At 47.3% G+C, this 6,787-nt stretch overlaps 1 protein-coding gene across 1 annotated transcript in view; it reads left to right on the forward strand.

Annotated features, from left to right (window-relative positions):
• Hnrnpm (heterogeneous nuclear ribonucleoprotein M) overlaps positions 1-6,787 on the forward strand; it is a 335,755-nt gene that overhangs the window by 141,895 nt on the left and 187,073 nt on the right. The gene's annotated exons all lie outside the window — the stretch shown is intronic.

Genomic DNA, 6,787 nt, shown 5'->3' on the forward strand with positions numbered 1-6,787 from the left:
CAGTTCCCAGCAGACCCACAAAAAGGAGTAAGGATTCTTGCAAGTCTGTCAGCTGTAACTTTGGCTCTTAATAAGTTCGAGGCAAGAGCATGCTTAAAAGCTACTTCTATGTTGACCACCTTGTTGCTTTTAATTGGAATAAAGTGGCCTTTTTTTAAGACTCATTGATCTGCCAACTGGTTCCAAGCCAGCCCGGGCAGAAAAAAGTTCCTGTGAGACTGTCACCTCTAATCAGCCAGCAAAGTGCTGAAAGAGCAAGCAGAGTTGTTTTGGGACTCAAAGTGGCAGAGTAGAGTGCTAGCCTTGAGCTGGAGAGCTGAGGGACAGCATTCAGGCTCTGAGTTCAAGTCCAGTGACCAACTAAGGGAAATGTCAATAAGGCATTTTTCCCAGTGTGGAGAAGATACTCCTGGGACAAAAGCAATGGAGGAGCATCCAGAGGCAGTAAGCCACTGCTTGGATGGCAGAAATAATATCAGATCCTAGAGTCATTTGTGTGTAGCCCTTCAAAATTGGTCAGAGCCAGGAGGTCATGGGAAGATAGTAAGCATGCCTAATGTCCATGACTGTCTACCTTGTAAGGGACAGGAAATTGCCAGTCCTCTGTGATAGTAGTAAAAAGCTAAAGTTGTATAATGTGGGGGATAGTTTAAATCCCAACCCCTATATATGCCAAAAGCCCTAATTGACAGTAACTTTTGAGCTGACACCAGCTACATAAAATTCATCTGTTCAGGAAAAATGGTTTGTAAATCTAAGAATGTGTCCCTATTGATATCTGCCTGAAGGCCTGCACAGGTAATGTAGGCATTGTTAGAGTCACTAGAGATCAGGTTCCTAAGCCATCCAGAAAGATGCTTTTGCAAACCAGAGTGCTAAACAAGCTACACTGCTGTAGCCGGAGAAAAGGTCTATGCAGTTGTCAAAAGTTAAAATATTGTTCTTAATGACATCTAACCCTGGTAACCTCCTTGTAAAATAGGCTAAGGTTATAGGTTCCTGGCTAGGTAGGATCAATGCCCCTGAAGTTAGCTTGAAGAAGTTACAGAAGATGGACCTTCACCCATCAACCCCCTTTTAAGATCAAGAGTCCAGAGTCAGTTTTGGAAAAATGAGGCAAAATAGATAAAATAATTTTTTTTGGGGGGGGGTCCGGTCATGGGGCCTGAACTCTGGGCCTAGGCCCTGTCCTTCAGCTCTTCAGCTCAAGGCTAGCACCCTACCACTTGAGCCACAGAGCCACTTCTGGCTTTTTTCTTTTTGCTTATGTGGTGCTGAGGAATCGAACCCAGGGCCTCATGCATGCAAGGCAAGCACTCTACCACTGAGCCACCTTCCCAGCCCGATAAAATAAAATTTTTAAGGGCATAAGAATAGTGTTAACAGGTAGGCAAGTGTAGACAGTGCATCTGTCAGAGATGGTTACAAGACTAAGCTTTCTGTGTCTGTTTACAAAAGTATCTTGATAAATTGTCCTGGGCTATTATCTAAATGGTCTTACCTGCCAAGCCTATGTAATGTATCCTTAACTAGTCTGTGTAGGAATGTGCAGCCCAGCACGAGGTGTGACAATCCCTTGGAGCCACTGAGAGACTCCACTGCTGCTACTACACATCCTAATGGGTAAAGGTCAACAACAGCCTGACAGACACCTGGAGGAAATAGACATCGTCACCTGGACCACTCCACCATGGAAAAAGTAGACTAAACTCCTGCCTGATTCTATCACCTGAGACTGCTTCCCATGGAGTCTGCTAAAAGTTGGGCAGTTTTAAATTCAAAACACAAAGAAACTCAGGCAAAGAAGAGGGTAATAACCAAAGCCTTGGGAAAGGAATTGGGGGAAAAATGATCTCTGGATAAGAAAGGATTTGAAAAGTAAGGATTGTCTTATCGGACTGAAAAAGGAAAGAAGAGAAACCCCAGAAAGTTTAAGTATGTAACAAATGGTATAAATATGTCTTAAAATTGGAGCTGTAAAAATGCTGGTCCTGTGGACTCAATATAGCCCTCTATAACAAGAGGATATAGAATTGGCAGAAAAGTCAAGGAATTGACTCATTTTCAGACAAGAGGGGGATGTTTGGACCCCATCTTAATGCTAGGACCCAGTGAGCATACGTTACTCCACCCTGGTTAAACATCCATCTGGCTGTTTAGGAAAAATATGGATTTCAAGTCTCTGATAACAGAGCCTAGAGGCCAGGTGGACATGTCCAACTAGTAACAGCACATATGTAACACCCCCCCCACCAAAGAATGCAAACCCCACCTTTCCCTCCCCCCCCCAAACCCATGTGCCAAAACTGACCAAAGTGGTAGGCTAGTTTAAACTGCTTAGGGATGTTTTAACCACATTGGTCACCTTCATGTGGCCCGAAATAACTGTGCAATTTTGTGTGAGTGTTACAATGCTATTGGCCACCTGCATGTGGCCAGACTAATTGCATGGCCTGTTCTCTATAAAAGTTAGCCTGTGCAGCTGAGTGGGGTTTGCTCTTTGCCAAGGTGGCCCTGACTAGTCAGTCTGTTTCTAGATGCTTGGTGTGAAATATAGCTTTGTTTCAGTCTTGTTCCTTTGATCACAGACCCCAATATTTGGTTGAATAGAGTCTCATAGACCCTTCTTCCCAGGATGGCTTTGAACAGAGATTATCTCAAGAAGAGAAGCCCAGAAACTAAAGCCTCTAGGAACCTGGACATTCAGAAGGGAACTTTACCCCTTGCCAGTGTTTTGGCAACTTTTGAATTTTATGTGTTGACTATTCCAAAGGAAAAATATTTGTATGCAAATCATAGCTCACCTTTATTTTGTTTTGCTTCATTTGCTGGAGGTGGAAGTCAGAGCCTTATACATGCCAAGCCTGCACTCTACCACTGAGCTGCACCCTGAATTCTTTTTTTTTTCTTTTCTCTTCTTTCTCTATGCTTTTTCTATTCTTTTTGTATGGGTACTGGGATTTTAACTCAGGGCTTGGACACTGTCCCTGAGCTTTTGTGCTCAAGGCTGGCGCTCTACCACTTGAGCCATAGCTCTACTTCCAGGGTTTTTTTTTCGCGGTTAACTGGCGATAAAAGTCTCATGAGGGGGCTGGAAAGGTGGCTCAATGGTAGAGTACTTTCCTTGCATGCATGAGGCCCTGGGTTCAATTCCTCAGCACCACATAAGCAGAAAAAGCCAGAAGTGGCACTGTGGCTCAAGTAGTAGAGCGCTGGCCTTGAACTGAAGAGCTGAGGGGCACTGCCCAGGCTTAGAGTTCAGGCCCCATGACCCACCAAATAAATAAATAAATAAAAGTCTCATGATGCCAGGCACCAGTGCCTCATGCCTGTAATCCTAGCTACTCAGGAGGCTGAGATCTGAGGATCACGGTTCAAAGCCGGCTCAAGCAGGAAAGTCCCTGAGACTCATCTCCAATTAACCTTTAGAAAACCAGAAGTGCTGCTGCGGCTCAAGTGGCAGAGCACTTGCTTTGAGCTGAAGAGCTCAGGGACAGTGCCCAGGCCCAGAGTTCAAGCCTCACAACCGACCCCCCCCCAAAAAAAGAAGAATCTCATGGCTTTTCTACCTGGGCTGATTTTGAACCATGATCCTCAGATCTCAGCCTCCTGAGTAGCTAGGGTGACAGGTGTGTGCCGCTGGCACCTGGCTCAGTTTCTTATTTACTAAGTAGGAACATTCCTAGGCAGAGATGAATTCAAAAGGACCTACTTCCCCAAACCTTTGGCTGTGTAGCCTAGGCAGCTGGCTGCAGCATTCTGAGTTTATGGAGATTTATGCTCCTGTCACTGCATATGAGTAGGAACCTGAAGTGGGCCTGGGGTTGGCAGGACCTATACATACTGGGTGCCAGCTGCCCCTGGGGAAGCTGGACAAGGACCAAGTAAAGTCATAGGGAAGCCTGGTCAGAGCTAGAGGCACAAAGTAAGGTGCTTCAGAGGTAGCAAGAAGAAAGGAACAGGAAAGCAAGGCAAGGCCAGATCTCCATTGCTAAGGGAAGAGAAATGGGGATGGGGGGTACCTCACTGGCTCAGAAGTAAAGGTCCATACTGAGGGATCCTGTGTTCATGAGTCCTCAGACAGACAGACACACACACACACAAATTACCACAAACATGGTTTGAAGCAACACAAATTTACTTTCTTAAAGTGCTGGAAGTGGGCTGAGAATGTGTTAGTGTAGAGGGTTTTCCTAATATACATGAAGCTCTGGGTTCAATTCCTCAGTGCCACAGAAACAGTAAAAGCCAGAAGTGGAGCTGTGGTTCAAGTGGTAGAATGCTAGCCTTGAGTAAAAGAAGCTCAGAGAGAGTGCCCAGGCTCTGAGATCAAGCCCCAGGACTGACCAAAAAAAAAAAAAAAAAAGTGCTGGAAGTTAGAAATCCAAAATTAAAACTACTTGCTGGACTAAAATCAAGATATCCACAGGATGAATCCTTCCTAGGGGCCATCCTGGGAAGAGTCCATGTCCCACCCATTCCAGCTTCCAGAGACCCTTAGTTTGCACCCCCTTCCTCCCCTCTTCAGAGAAGCAGCACAGTCTATCCTAGTCCTTTCTCTGCCACTCACCTCCTGTCTCCTTTTCAATACCTTTCTATGGGGTAATACTGTGTCACTCAGATAAACACTAATCATCTGCCATCATAAAACAATTACTTAACTCATGTTGTAAATTCTTCTTGATAACACAGACTTTAAAGGTTAGGATCTGTGTTCCTAATTTCCCCAATACAGACTCCATTATGCAAGGAATGTACCTCTGGCAGGGATGGCCTGGGACCTGAAAAAAGCCAATGAAGATCACAGTTCACTCTAAGCACCAATTAAGCATCAAAGAGTTGCCAAGTGCTAGTGGTTCACACCTGTTACCCTAGCTACTCAGGAGGCTGAAATCTGAAGATCACAGGTTGAAGCCAGTCCCAGCAGGAAAGTCCATGTGACTCCTATCTCCAATTAACCACCAGAAAACTGAAGGAGAGCTGTGGCTCAAGTGGTAGATCACTAGCCTTGAGCAAACAAGCTCAGAGATAGTACCCAGGGCCTGAGTTAAAGCCCCATTACTGACAAAAAAAATAAACGAAAGAAAGAAAGAAAGAAAGAAAAGAAAGAGAGACAGAGAGACAGAGAGACAGAGAGAGAAAGCCCAAAGTTGAGCTGTGGCTGGCCCTTCCCTACTGACCTTTGACTCTCTTTCATTCTTCCTCATACTTATCTCTCAATTTTCAGAAGTCATCTCCTCCTGGAAGGCTTCACTGAATTCTACCTCAACTCTCAGGTTTCAGAACTGGAGATGCAGATAAAAAGTTGCTCAACTCCTGCCAAGTGGATCTCCCCCCCAACCCTCCCCCCTGCATTTTTCCTCCAGTCGCTTCTATCCTGGTCACTAAAGAGTATATTCTACCCAAAACTCTCTTCCTGACCCTGACTTGCACAAAATGTCCACTTCTCTAGAGACCTGGGGCTTTGGCTCACCCCTATCTTCTTTCTCTCTATTAATGTCAACACAGAGAGCTGCCCTATTCTTTTTCTTTTTGTGTGTGTGCTGGTCCTAGGCCTTAAACTCAGGGCCTGGGTGCTGTCCCTTAGCTTTTCTCTCTCAAGGCTGGTGTTCTACCAATTGAGCCACCCCTCCTCTTCTGGCTTTATGGTGGTCGGTTTGGAGATGAGTCTCATGGATGTTTTGGCCCAGGCTGGCTTCAGATTGTGATCCTCAAAATTTCAACCTCAAGCTCCGATCTCAGGAGGCTGAGATCTGAGGATCCCGGTCCAAAGGCAGCCTGGGTGTGGGAAGGTGGCTCAGTGGTAGAGTGCTTGCTTTGCATGCATGAGGTCCTGGGTTCGATTCCTCAGCACCACATAAACAGAAAAAGCCAGAAGTGGTGCTGTGGCTCAAGTGGTAGAGTGCTAGCCTTGAGCTGAAGAGCTGAGGGACAGCGCCCAAAAAACAACAAACCCTCAGCATCTTGAATAGCTAGGATTACAGGCATGAGCCACTGGCTCTGCTAAATTTCAGTAAAAATTAAGCAACTTGCCTAACTCTCCCCAGTCAAAAAGATCCTCACTTCCTATGCCAGGCCTTGCTTCTACTCCTGACTCAGAGAGGTTTATTGTCTCCTTTGACAGAAGTTTATTGTGCAAAGGTGACACGTGGTGACAAGTCCCTGCAAAGGCTACTGTCTGGCCTTGGATTGTCCTCTATTTGGCATGGGGAGGCTCAGCCTCTTCTTCCAGAGGCCGGAGCCAGCGCCCACGCCCACACAGGCCTCTCCCCTTCACCTCCCCAGCTCCACGGCCTCACCCCTGGAGGCTTTGCCCGATGGCCTCTTGCCTCCCAGTTCTACGGTTCACCTCTGGGTGGTGCCCCAACCCCGCGACCCTCCCGGCCCGCCTGATGCTCCAGCAAAATCCCTAGACAGGAGGCCGGCCGGGGAGACGCACGGAAGGTCTCCATTGCAAAGCGCAGCTTTGCCTCCCGGGATGGAGGCCTATGGACGGCCTCTCTCTCAGCATCCTTCCTGGCCACAAGGAGGGACCTGGCACGGGACCGCGGGAACTCGCAGCGGACAGGGGCCGGAACAGAGGGCTCAGCCCTGGCCGCCGGATGAAAAGAAGGAATGTCAGTCGTGCAGAAACCTAATGTGCTGCTGGACTCCAGATAGGCGTGCTGCGGGGCGGGGCTGTGGGCCGGGATTTATATGCAAACGACGGTGTGGGCGGGCCTCCGTGACGTAGGCGGAGCCTGGGATAGAGCCGGGCCATAGAGACTGAGTCTGGTGACATGGGCGG

The sequence above is a fragment of the Dipodomys merriami genome, unplaced genomic scaffold (genome assembly GCF_024711535.1).
Source record: "Dipodomys merriami isolate MVZ:Mamm:240054 unplaced genomic scaffold, mDipMer1.0.p SCAF_6, whole genome shotgun sequence".
In the NCBI taxonomy this organism is placed as follows: Eukaryota; Metazoa; Chordata; class Mammalia; order Rodentia; family Heteromyidae; genus Dipodomys; species Dipodomys merriami.